Source organism: Echiichthys vipera (assembly GCF_963691815.1).
Source record: "Echiichthys vipera genome assembly, chromosome: Y".
Lineage (NCBI taxonomy): Eukaryota > Metazoa > Chordata > Actinopteri > Perciformes > Trachinidae > Echiichthys > Echiichthys vipera.
In genome coordinates, this window is record NC_139849.1 from 4,471,919 (window position 1) to 4,485,817 (window position 13,899).

Sequence of the window (13,899 nt, forward strand, 5' to 3'; positions counted from 1 at the left end):
TGGGGGTGCGAAGTAATGAGAAAGGAGACTGAGATTCAGAGTGTGAAAAGGAAGGATAGAGTTCCTTATGCCGAAGCAGTTAAAAGAGTGGAACAAACAAAGAAGGATAATGAAGGAAATGTTAGAGGGGAAATACCGACAGGAAATGTGTGGATACAGAGGCAAGAACATTTCAGAGAGAAGGAGAAAAAGGAGAAGGAGGAAAAGAGGGTTATCTTTATTGCTGGGGTAAACAATGCAACAGCTGAGGTTAAATCTAAAACTGAAAGGATTCAAATCATTACAAAGGCAGCAACTCAACATTTGGGCATGGTAGACCTAAAATGGGAAGAAATAAGGGACTGTCTTGCTGTGCACTCAAACCAGGAAGTAGGGAAAGGATGATATGTATTATGTTTATTTTACAATGGAAGTCTGTTGGCAAATGGTCAAGATTTTTAAAAGTTTATAGATAGTAGGAGTATATTATAAAATAATGTGTGTTCAAGAAACATGGTTAAAACCTAGATTTGATTTTGTTTTATCTGACTATACTGTCATCAGACAATACAGAGAACAAGGAAGTGGTGGGGGATGTGCTACATTTGTAAGGAAGGGTGTTCCCTATAGCATATTGGGTACAGGGAAGGAACAAGAATATGTGGTAGTGGAAGTATGGGCAGATAAAAAGAAAATAGTAATGATTAATTATTATAACCCTTGTAAACAGCTAGCATTAAATGAACTAGAGGAAATAAAAGGTCAGGATAGAGATAATGTTGTATGGTGTGGATATTTTAATGCCCATAATACACTGTGGGGAGGGGAAAAGACAGACAACAATGGGCAGGTAATTGAAGAATGAATGAATGATAGGAACTTAGTTTGTTTGAATGATGGTAGAAGGACTAGGATTGATAGTAGAACTGGTAAAGAGTCCGTACTAGACCTCACAATTCTGTCCAGTAGAATGGCTCCAAAATGTGAATGGGAAGTGCACGGAGAAGGCACTATTGGAAGTGATCACTACCCAATTATATGTAAACTGGATTTTGGTGTAAGGTTGAGCTCAGAAGGTAGCCATGGAAGGTGGATTTTCAAAAAAGCAGAGTGGAAGAGATTTAAGGAAGAAAGTGATTTGTACACTAGTTCAATCCAAGAAACAAATGATGTTGACAGAAATGAAAGCGAGTTACGACACAGTATGTATATGCCTGCAATGGCTTCAATACCAAGAAGTTCAGGAAAACTATTAAGAAAAGTGGGTCCATGGTGGAATGCTAAATGTGAAGAGGCAGTTCGGTAAAAGGAACAGAGCATTTAGAAGGTTAAAAAGAACTCATAACTTTCAACATCTGTTTGATTATAAACAAACACAAGCAGTAGTGAGAAGGTCTATAGGGCAAAGAAAAAGAACATACTGGAGAGATTATTGTACCTTAATTGGAAGTACTATTAATATAAATGATGTATGGGGAATGATCAAGAAAATGGAAGGTAATAGAAGAGAATGGAATCATCCAATCCTGTCAGATGGAGAACAGTTGGCTATATCAAACCTAGAGAAAGCAGAAATGATGGTGAACACACTGAGTAAGGTACATAGTTCAAGTTATTTATCAGAAGAAGAAAGAAGGGGTAGGGAAGAAACAAGGAGTCTATATATTGAGATTATTCAAAAGAAAGACAAAATAGACGATAAATATAATGTTCCATTCACACTGAGCGAGTTAAGAAATGCTTTGGATAAGTGTAAGAACTCGGCTCCTGGCAAAGATGAAATCTGTTATAGCATGTTAAGACATTTAAGTGAAACAGGAATCCAGAAGGATTTACATTTATTTAATAAAGTATGGGAAGAAGGAAAGATTCCTGCAGGATGGAAAGAGGCAGTTATTGTTCCAATAAGAAAACCAGGAAAAGATGCTAGTAATCCAGCTAATTATAGGCCAATAGCTCTAACTTCTCACTTAGGTAAATTAATGGAAAGGTTGGTGAATAAAAGGATAATGCACTTTATTGAAGAAAGGGGGGTGTCATGAACGGTACAGGTATAACACAAAAAAGGTGGACCCAATGCAGACACAGACAAAAAGTAAAGTTACAAAACAAACGTTTAATATAATGACGCAAAAACACTACAGAGAATACAAATACAAAGACTAACTAAACGAACACGGGAATAACAGGAACAAGAAGACGACGGAAGATCAGGGAGACGGAGGGGAAACGGGAACTACTGAGAAAAACAGAAAACAAACACGATTAATCAACTTACTACGGGGAGCGTGAAAACCACTACGAGAAAAGGGATGCCAGTCCGGGGGGAATAGTTTTACCAATACAGGGTCGACGACGGTCCGGCGCTGCATGCCTGTCAGCTTCAGGTATTTAAGGTGGTGGGGTAATCAGCATAACAGGCTGCAGCTTTGGGGGAACGCCTACCGGACCTATACAGAGATAAGGGAGAGAAACATGCGGGGAAACACAGACAGGGGGAGACAAACCCACACAGAACGGAAGAGAGGAGGGTACTGACAGAACCACCTAGTTGTCAGAGTGGTTTTAGGAAGGGGAGAAGTACTATTGATTCAGTCATATGTCTTGAGGATAGTATTCAGGTGAAAATAGGGAAAGAAACATCTAGAAGGCGCTTGGTAGAAAATGAGACACCACAAGGAAGTGTGATTAGTCCATTACTGTTCAACATCATTCATTCATTCATCTTCAAACGCTTATTCTTATTATTTATAACCATTCACACCTACGGGCAATTTTAGACTCATCAATTAACCTAACACATGCATGTCTTTGGACTGTGGGAGGAAACCGGAGTACCCGGAGAAAACCCACGCAGACACGGGGAGAACATGCAAACTCCGCACAGAAAGGCCGAGGTCGGGATGCAAACCTGTGACCTTCTTGCTGTGAGGCGACAGTGCTAACCACTACACCACCGTGTAGCCCTGTTCAACATCATGATTAATGATATTTTTGCTAATGTTCAGCCAGATATTGGAAAATCACTATGTGCAGACGATGGTAGCTTATGGAAAGGGGGTAAAATGTAAAGTGCACCCTGAAAAAGGTACAGTAAGCTCTAACACTAGTGGAGGACTGGGGAAGGAAATGGGGCTTTAGATTCTCTATTGAGAAGACTAAGGTTGTGTTTTTTACTCGAAAGAAAATAGATGAAAGTATAAAACTGGAGCTGTATTGTAGGAATTTTGAGAGGGCTAAAAGTTTTAAATTTCTTGGTGTGTTTTTGATACAGGACTTACATGGAGGGATCATGCATCAAAATGAGCAGATAAATGTAAAAAAGTAATGAATTTAATGAGATGTCTTGCTGGAACAGTATGGGGAGCAGATATAACTTCTTTGAAGCAAATTTATGTATATTTAATCAGAGCAAGAATTGAATATGGGTGTTTGGTTCATGGATCTGCAGCCAAATCAGTTTTAGCTGGGTTAGATAAAGTCCAATCTATGGCACATAGAATATGTACAGGAGCTGTGCGATCCTCTCCAGTATGCTCTTTGCAGGTAGAAACAGGAGAAATGCCACTCTGTCTAAGAAGAAAGCAGCTTCAGGCTAACTATTGGGTCAGCTTGATGGGTCTGTAGGTACTTTAGGTTTAATTGGATCAATAGTGTGACTATCAAATTAAATATTTGATGAAGAAAATTAATAAAGAAAAATTACTAAAAATTAATAACTTGAATTTAATAAAACTTCACACGGAGAACCAATCAAATGTAGGGCCTTGACTCACGTTCAGTTTATGAGATTGAGTATTTTCAATAAACTTATCGTTAATCAAGTATATATTAGTTATCACCAATAATTATCAAAGAAAATAATAAAAATTACTCTAGTTAAACCAGAGTTCCTCGGGGCACCACCGCCATAGACGGAGTGACAACTAATATTAAAGTCTCATTAAATATATTAAACTACTAATTAAGGGTTGAACACTGATAAATGTAATAGTTTAATTAGTTGAAGGATTTAAAAGTTCTTTTCTTAGTAGAAGCTGTCTCATTCATCTTTGTGTAATATTAAATAAACAGTGTTAAAGAAATGTATAAAATATTATCAGAAATGTTCTTTTCATGCATATAATACTAAGTGTTCTTTTAGAGTGTTTGTTGCAAAGTATGTGCCTGCATGTCTAAACCAATTATATTTGACCCATCTGGGGAAAGTTTTGATAACGTGTTCCCTCCCTAGAAGAGAACTGTGGGAGCAAAAGCAGCTGTGACCTTGTAGACATTCTTGTGTGGAAAATAGTATCTGTACGTAACTAGTTAATTATTATTCATGTACTTATGATTATGCATGTGAAACTTCAATAAAAGGACACGAGGGAGAATGGAGCCTTTGGAAAGGTTTATGAGGACCGGACCTGTGCGTGCGATTACCTCTGCTCTCCCTGTGTCGAGATACGTCAAGTGTTTCTTGTCTCTGATCTGATGAAGCCTCCAATGTGTTGTCCTGTCTGACAACTGAAAGAATTGACATGCGTTGTTTTTGTCAAGGCAACTGAAATATTTTGACAACAGACATATGGTAAACACAAACGTTTATTAACAAATTAATAAATGCAACAAACAAAACACAATAAACTAACTAAAGCTAACAGCAAATGTGTGTGTTTGTGTGTGTGTGTATGTGTGTGTGTGTATGTGTGTGTGTGAGAGACAAAGAGGAGAGGTGGGGTCTCGGACCCCTGCAGAGAGAGTGAACATTTAAGTTACACAAAGCCCCAGCAGCTTGAAATCTCAGTTCTTATGACAAAGGTACAATTGTATCTAGCCGTTCATAAAGTCCTATAACATGTAGTAATGCCCAGTTGGTGATTAGTTACCAGTCCATGAGATGGGAGATGTTTTGCGTTGCTTGATGCCAGTGGCTGGTTGAAGAAAGGAAGCTTCGTGGTAGAGAGGTTCTTGTCTTATTGTTGCTCTTAGGCAAAAGAGGAAACTCAGATCGCTCAGTCTTGCGCTCAGTTGAGGATAACCGGTTGGTTAACCTTTGCTGCCTACGCCATACGCCAGGTTCAGGGCCGAGGGGACAGCGGGCAGCTGGTCTCCTGGATCCGCAGGAGCGCGTCGAGTTGAGTGATCCGGGAGAGAGAACGGGAGGAAGAGCTGGGAGAAAGAGAAAGTGCAGGTTGTCTGCTACACTTTATATAGGCCCTGGTGATGTCATAGTCAGTGGTTAAGTCAGCCAATGAAGAGTTTGGGGGTCCATTGGAGAATCACACCTGGGTGTGATTTGTGGGGGAAAAGGCATGGCAGGCCTTTGTTTTGTGGCCATGTCCTCAGAGACAAAGACAGCCAGGCTTTGGGCCTAGTCTTTTCTCCTTTGTCTAAGCAAGGCTGAGGCCTTCTCATAGTTAAACTGAAAGTTCGAGTTAATCCAGAAATGAACAATCATCTTTGGGTGCCGGTTGCACCTACAGGTCAAAGGGATGACCAACCAGTTAAAATAACAATACAGGAAAGCTGGGAGAGAGAGGTGGCAAGACTCCCAAGTTTTGGATGGACCGGGAAGGGAGTGGCACAGGAAATGTCAATATATGACAAGAACTTTTGTACAGGAGTACTGTGGCCATCAGTTCCTTTATGGGAACTGGAGGTACCAGGATCGACTTAGAGGTACTTGAGATTAAATCAGATAATCCTGAATCAAATTTGGTGCATCACTTCCAGTGTCATGTAATAGAACAATATCAAGATCACATATTCATTTTCACTGATGGTTCAAAGGATCCAGAAACAGGTGTTGCAGTAGCAGCTTTCGTCGTGCAGGCATGGAATGCCCAAGCTTTTAAGAGAACCTCAAATTTCCTAAGCGTGTTCACAGTGGAATTATATGCAATCCTGATGGCAGTGCAATGGACAGAGCAGATCCAGAACCATAAAGTTTTGATATGTAGTGACTCTGTGTCAGCTACCAATAGTGTTGGGAAAGGATCATCAAAGAGTCGACAAGACCTTGTATGTGACATTCTTCTGGCAATAAGAGATGTGAAAAGGAGAGGGGTAGAAATATAATTTCTATGGGTCCCAGCTCATGTCGGTATTGCAACAAATGAAAAGGTTGATAAGTTGGCAAAGGAAGCTGCTCTAAAGGAAACTGTAGATGTCAACATAAATCTATCAAAGGCTGAGGGTAAAAGTATAGTGTGGAAGGAAACCATTTTAAAAGGGCAGCAGCTCTGGGAGCAAGAAAACAAAGAAAGGCACCTATTCGCATTATCTAGTAGGGTAATTGACTCAGTTAACATCTGCAAAAGAGGGGGGTTTAGACCGAAGGAAGAGGTTATCATTTCTAGAATGAGAATTGGTCACACGTATCTGAACAGCACTTTGTTTATTCTAGGAAAACACCAGAGTGGCTTGTGTTCCTGTCTGGAACCTGAGACAGTACAACATGTTTTTATGTCTTGCAGAAAATATGACTGCCAAAGAGAAGACCTTCTTAGAGAATTGCGAAAATTGGATTAAAAGAAGTAGTGGAAGTGGGATCAAGCCTCAGTTTTTGACGTGTTGGGTGTGAGACTGTGTTGATCAAGCAGGAGGGGAAAAAGCTGTTTTTTCAGATTCTTAAAAGACACTGGGCTGTATAGTAGAGTATAGAGCACTAAGGTGCTAGTCCCATAGGTGGCAGCAATGCAACTTGTGGATGCCGGCTGCCGTAAAACCGCAAACAAGAAGAAGAAGAAGAAGCAGACCAATCAGGTAGCCGCGCGGATGGAAATCAGCTGAGTTGGAGGATCGATGGACAGGAGATGGCAGAAGGAAGTGATGGATCAGGAAATGAGTTAGGAATGGAGCAAGGTGGCGAAGAAATTGGGGCAGAAAGGAACGAGCTCAATGTCAGAAGAAACAGATAATGAGCAAGCAAGAGGGAATGAGGAAGAGCATAAGGTAATCATCAGACTGGAGCAAGAAGGTGCTTCGTTCGGTGAGTGGAACCCGGTTCTCCTTACCAAGGGGATAAACAGTCTTGTGGAAGAGATAAAGAGTGCCAAAGTTCTGCGCAGTGGAGCACTACTGATTTTTTGCAGAGACAGCACACAACTAGGGAAAGCGGTTAGACTGAATAAGATCGAGGGGAAGAGAGTTAAAGCAACGATAGCTACTGGTGGGGGTCTCACTCGAGGAGTGATTTTTGGGATTCCCCTTGGAGTGTCCACTGAACAAATAAAAGAGAACGTGAAAGGTGCAAGAGTGAGGGAAGTCCGACACCTGCAAACTACTCGAGGGGGCCAAAAATGTGACAGTCTTACATTTCATGAAGATCGAATCCCTGATAAAGTGTTTATCGGTTATATGAGTTATGATGTGAGGCTCTATGTTCCCCTGCCACTTAGGTGCTTCAAGTGTCAAAAATATGGGCATGTAGCGGCAGTATGCAAGGGAAAGCAAAGATGTGGGAGGTATGCAGGGGAGCATGAGTATGGAAAATGTGAAAGAGGAGCTAAACTCAAGTGCTGCAACTGCGGAGGGGAGCATACCTCTGCATATAGAGGGTGTGAAGTAAGTAAGAGAGCAGAAGAGGTGCAGCGAGTGAAAACATCCCAAGGGATCACATATGCGGAAGCGGTCAGAAAGGTGGGGATGCAGCCAAACAGCAGTAGTGTTAAGATGGCAGACAGGCATGAAGTGAGAGCATGTGAGGGATGCAGCAGAGTTAAAGAGGACACACTGATTGTGGAGAAAAGGCAATTTATACTGTTCATGGTTGATGTAATTAACTGTACTGCGCAAACAGACAAGAAAACAGAAAAAATCAAACTAATAGTAAAAGCAGCAGAGAAACATCTGGGAGTTGAGGCCATTGGTTGGGAGGAAGTGGAGGAAGTGTTAAAAGGAGGCTCACCCAGTTCGCAGACATCGTCACAGGCATCATTATGGGGTGGTGGATCATCATGGTCATAAGTATATTGCAGTGGAATGCAAGAAGTCTTGTAGCCAATGGACAAGAGCTTAAGAAGTTTGTCTCAGATCAGCAGGATAAACCCAGTATAATTTGTGTGCAGGAAATATGGCTGAGAGTGCAATGGGATTTTATAATACAAGGATACACTGATATAAGGAATGACAGGAAGGTGGGGAAAGGTGGTGGGTGGCCACCTTTGTCAAAAATGGAATAAGGTTCAGTACTATTCAAGTAGGAAGAGAATGTGAGTCCATAACAATAAAGATTTGGACAGGCAAATATGAGCTAGCAATAATAAACTACTACAATCCATGCAACAGATTAAGTGTAAATATCCTGAATATGGTGATGGGGGAAGTCCAGGGGAAAGTAGTGTGGTGTGGTGATTTTAATGCACATAGCACTCTATGGAGTAGTGGGAGAACTGAGGCAAATGGCTTAATAATAGAAGAATTTATAGAAGATAAAGGATTAGCATGTGTGAATGACGAGAGGGGAACAAGGTACGACTGTGTACAAAATAAGGAGAGTGTGATTGATTTGACTATGACATCAAATGAAATGGCAAGTATCACTGCTTTGGAGGTGCTAAATAAGACATTAATGGGTAGTGACCCCTATCCAATCAATGTTAAGATTGGAGTAGAGGTACAACGGGAGGAAGACATGAGCTTGCCTAGATGGAAAATTGATAAAGCTAACTGGGAACTCTTTCAAGAATTGAGTAGGAAAAGATTTGAACAAGCATATAAAGAGGAATGGGCAGAGGTGGATAAGTTTAATACGATAGTAGTCACAGCTATAATAAAATCGGCAAATGAGTCGATACCAAAAGCATCGGGATACAGAAACAAAAAGAAATTGCCGTGGTGGGATGAAAACTGCAGACAAGCAATTAAAGAACGCAATAGGGCATTTAGGCTGTTAAAGAAACATCATTCTATGGAGTCGCTAGTTCAGTATAAAAGGTCACAAGCAGCTGCTAGAAGGACGGTCAGAACAGCTAAGCGTGCATGCTGGAGGCAATATTGTAGTGAGATAGGTCGGGAGGTACAGCTATCAGATGTTTGGGGAATGATCAGGAAAATGAGTGGAATAAGAAGGAATACAAAAATACCAATACTGACAAGTAACAGCAGAACAGCTGTTAGTGGATTAGAAAAGGCAAGGCTATTGGCTGAAACACTAATCAAAGTTCATAGTTCAGGGAATCTATCAGCAGAGGCTAAACAGCAAAGGAGCGCTATTCTGGCACATAATACATGGGTTAACAAGAAAAAAATAACAGAAGAGAATCTGGATCTTCCATTCAGTATGTATGAGCTAAGGAGGGCCATCCCCAGCACCCGGCAGTCAGCGTTGGATATGTTGGATAACATGGATAACAGATCACTACAGTTAATACTGAAACTAATCAACAAAGTGTGGGAGTTAGGGGAGATTCCAGCTGCATGGAAGCACTCAGTTATAGTGCCAATTTTAAAACCAGGTAAAGATGCATCAGACCCATCAAATTACAGACCAATAGCACTTACATCTCAACTAGGGAAAACTATGGAAAAGATGGTAACAGAGAGGTTAATGTATTTCATGGAAAATGGAGATCTATTTTCTTCATACCAAAGTGGGTTTTGTAAAGGGAGAAATACAATGGACTCAATACTGTGCTTAGAGTCAGAAGTCAGGAAAGCACAGACAAATAAAGAGATCGTGGTTGCTGTGTTTTTTGACATAGAGAAAGCATATGACATGTTGTGGAAAGAAGGCCTGCTAACCAAACTGGATAAATTGGGAGTGGGAGGAAAGATGTATAATTGGGTGTTGGGTTTCCTGTTTGGGAGGACAATAGGGTTCAGAGTAGGGAAAGAGTACTCACCAGTATATATGGTTGAAAATGTAACGCCACAGAAGAATAGAATAGAATAGCCTTTATTGTCATTGCATTTGCATACAACAAAATTGGAGTGCTACTCCCCCTTGGTATATTTTAGAAAAGAATATATAATAAAACATAAGCAGAGTATAATATAAGCAATAAAAACACAATATAGTATAAAACAATATAATAATGTGAACGGTATAGACAGATGGGGAACAGTATAAACAGATGGGGAACAGTATAAACAGATGGGGAACAGTATAATCAGATGGGTGGAGAACAGAAACTATACTAAAATATGTATATTTAGAGTGGAGCATGTTATTATTACACAAGAATTTTAAAGTGGCTTTTTTCAGTTTAAAGTGGCTTTGTTTCAACTTATTTAAATTCTAAATTTTAAATCTGATCAATATTTGTAACATTTGAGGTAGTTTGTTTCGTTGTTCTATTTTTCTGTTATTGGCTGCAGTGATAGCTCTAGAAAAGAAGCTATCTCTGAGTCTGTTTGTCCGTGATTTTTGTGACCTGTAGCGTCGGCCTGAGGGTAACAGGTCAAACAGGTGGTTGCTGGGGTGGAAGGAGTCCTTGATAATGTTTTCAGCTCTGCTGAGGTAGCGAGAGCTGGCAATGTCCTCCAGGCTGGGCACCCAGTGATTTTCTGGGATGTGTTGATGACCCTCTGCAGTGCCTTCCTGTCTGCGGCTGAGCACCCTGCATACCACGCTGTGATGCAGTACGTCAGGATGCTCTCTATGGCGGCTCTGTAGAACATCACCAGCAGCTTCTCCTCCAGGTTATTTCTCCGGAGCACCCTCAGGAAGTGGAGACGCTGCTGGGCTTTCTTAACCACCGCCGTGGTGTTTGCAGTCCAGGAAAGGTCATCTGCCATCTGCACACCCAGGAACCTGATGGAGTGGACCCTTTGTCCCCGTGGATGTAAAGGGGGGCTGGGTCCGCTCCGCCCTTTCTGGAGTCCAGTACCAATTCTTTTGTTTTTGTGGTGTTCAGTGGGAGGTTGTTTACTGAACACCACGTCGTCAGTCTGTTTACCTCGTCCCTGTAGTCGGACTCGTCTCCCCCTGAGATGAGCCCGACCACCGTGGTGTCGTCCGCAAACTTGATAAAGGTGTTTGAGAGATGGGTCGGGGAGCAGTCGTGTGTGTATAGGGTGAACAGAAGGGGACTCAATACGCATCCCTGTGGAGAGCCTGTGCTGAGGGTGATCACGGAGGAGATGTGGGGGCCAAGTCTGACAGACTGTGGTCGGTTTGTCAGGAAGTCTTTAATCCAGTGGCAGATTGGGTTGGAGAAGCCCAGGTGAGAGAGTTTGTGCACCAGGATCTCTGGAATGATGTGATTGAATGCTGAGCTGAAGTCCAGGAAGAGCATCCTCACGTAGCTCCCCCTGTGCTCCAGGTGGCTCAGCGCGGTGTGGAGTGCTGTGGTGATGGCGTCCTCTGAGGATCTGTTTGCCCTGTAGGCAAACTGATGGGGATCCAGAGTGGGAGGCAGACAGGCCCTGATGTGCTGAGAGACCAGTCTTTCAAAGCACTTCATGACTACAGGCGTAAGTGCAATGGGTCTGTAGTCGTTGGGGTTATCCACTGCTGTCTTCTTGGGGACGGGGATGATTGTGGAGGCTTTGAGGCAGGGTGGTATGGTTGCCTGTGCCAGGGACTGGTTAAAAATCCTTGTGAAGACTCCAGTCAGTTGGTAAGCGCACGCTCTGAGCACCTTGCCAGGTACTCCGTCGGGGCCGGTGTGGCGGTGCTGGAGGGAGGTGGGAGTGGTGTGGCTGCTGAGGACCTGTCTATCTCGAAGCGGGCAAAGAAGAGATTGAGCTCCTCTGCCAGCGAGGCGTCAGTCCTAGCAGTCCCCTGGTTGTTGCTTCTGTAGTTGGTTATGTGATTTATTCCCTGCCACATCTTTCTGGGGTCATTCACAGCGAAGTGGTCTTCAATCTTCCTCTTAAAAGCCGCCTTGGCCTCCCTGATGCCTCTTTTCAGGTCTGACCTGGCCGCACTGTACAGGGCCCTGTCCCCTGACTTGAAGGCGGTGTTGCGTTTTTTTAGGAGGGACTGGACTTCACTGTTCATCCAGGGCTTCTGGTTCGGAAAGACCCTGACCCTTTTTTCGACGATGACGTTGTCGACACAGTTCTTGATGTAGGAGAGCACAGTGTCAGTGTGCTCCTGGAGGTTATGGTTATAGAATAAATCCCATACTGTCCTTGAGAAACAGTCCTGCAGCTGAGAGAGGGCTCCCTCAGGCCACGTTTTTATTGTCTTTGTTAGTGGCTTTGTATTCCTCAGCAGGGTGGTGTAGGTGGGGGTGAGGGACATGCTGAGATGGTCAGATCCAGCAAGGTGGGGGAGGGGTGTCGCTCTGTAGGCATGTTTGATGTTAGAGTAAACATGGTCCAAAGTATTTTCCCCTCTGGTGGCAAAATTCACGTATTGTACGAATTTTGGGAGCACAGTCCTTAAACACGCTTGATTGAAGTCACCGGCAACGGTAAAGACCCCATCCGGATGGGCAATCTGCTGTTTGTTTATGGTAGCAAGCAGGAGGATGAGGGCCGTGCTAACGTTAGCATCCGGTGGGATGTAAACAGCTATCACAATGGCTACAGTGAACTCCCTCTGTAGATAAAAAGGTCTGCACGAGACTGCCAGAACCTCTAGATCAGGAGAACAGTGTGTGTCAATGATCCTGCTGTCACAGCACCACTCGTTATGTACGTAAACGCAAAGCCCCCTTACCTGAGTCTCCGTTTCTGTCCTGCCAGTGTAGCGTGCGGTCTGCTAGCTCAACTGCAGCATCGGGAATCAGCGGGTGAAGCCACGTCTCCGTGATGACAATAACGCTGCAGTTTCGCACAAAACTGGTTGTTGCCATCTGTAGCTCCAGTTCGTCCATTTTATGGGTGATGGATCTGGCGTTGGAGATGAAGAGGCTTGGTAATGCTGGCCTGTGCGGTTGTTTACGTAGCCTAGCATCTGGGCCCGACCGGCATCCTCGCTTCTGCTTCCTCTCTCTCCGCCGCCTCCTGCGCTTCCTGGGCGGGATGACCATCCACGGAGATCCCGGTGGTCTCACGATATCCTCCGGGAAGTTGTGTTTTTGCTGATAGTCGCCAGTTACAGACAGAGTGTGCCTTAGGCCCAGGTCGATTAGGTTCTGGCGACTATATGTGATGGCTGCAGTGCAAAAGTCCAACAAAACATTCAAAAAAAGTAATAAAACAAAACACCAAGTTGGAGAGCTAAGAGCCGCTGCACCCGCGCGCGCCGCCATCTTTAACCAGGGGAGCGTATGCAGTCCAATACTCTTTAACTGTATGATTAATGACATTTTTGAGGAGGTGGGGGGGGGGGGATAAGTAAATCATTATTTGCTGATGATGGGGCATTATGGGTAAGGGGGAGAAATCAGAAGTATCTGCAGAAGAAGCTGCAGGCAGCAGTTGATACAGTGGAGCAGTGGGCAAATAGGTGGGTGTTTAAACTATCAGTTGCAAAAACTCAAGTGATATGTTTTGCAAAGCGCCATAAAGAAATATCAATAAAGCTATATGGTGAAACGCTGGAGCAAGTTAAAGTCATTCGTTTCTTGGGAGTGCTGTTTAATTAAAAGCTTGCCTGGAGGCAGCATATTGAGAAGACAAAAGATAAGTGTAAAAGTGTTAATAACCTCTTGAGATGCTTATCAGGTCGTGATTGGGGAGCATCCAGGAAGTTGCTATTGAATATATATAAAACCATGATGAGAGCCGGAATAGATTATGGGAGTGTTGCATATATGTCAGCAGCAGAAAGTCACTTTAAGAAGCTGGATGTGGAGCAGGCTAAAGGTCTCAGGATATGTAGTGGGGCATTTAAGACCTCTCCAGTTGCAGCTCTGCAAGTTGAAATGGGGGAAGAACCTCTGAGAATGAGAAGAACCAAGCTCATGCTGGCATACATCATCCAGCAAAGTCCATACTAGAGGACTGCTCAGAGCATGACAAATCAAACTTCAGGAGCTTAGGCTGGGTTGGAAATGCAAAAGCTGAAAGCATTGGTTTATGTGACGTGCAGTATAT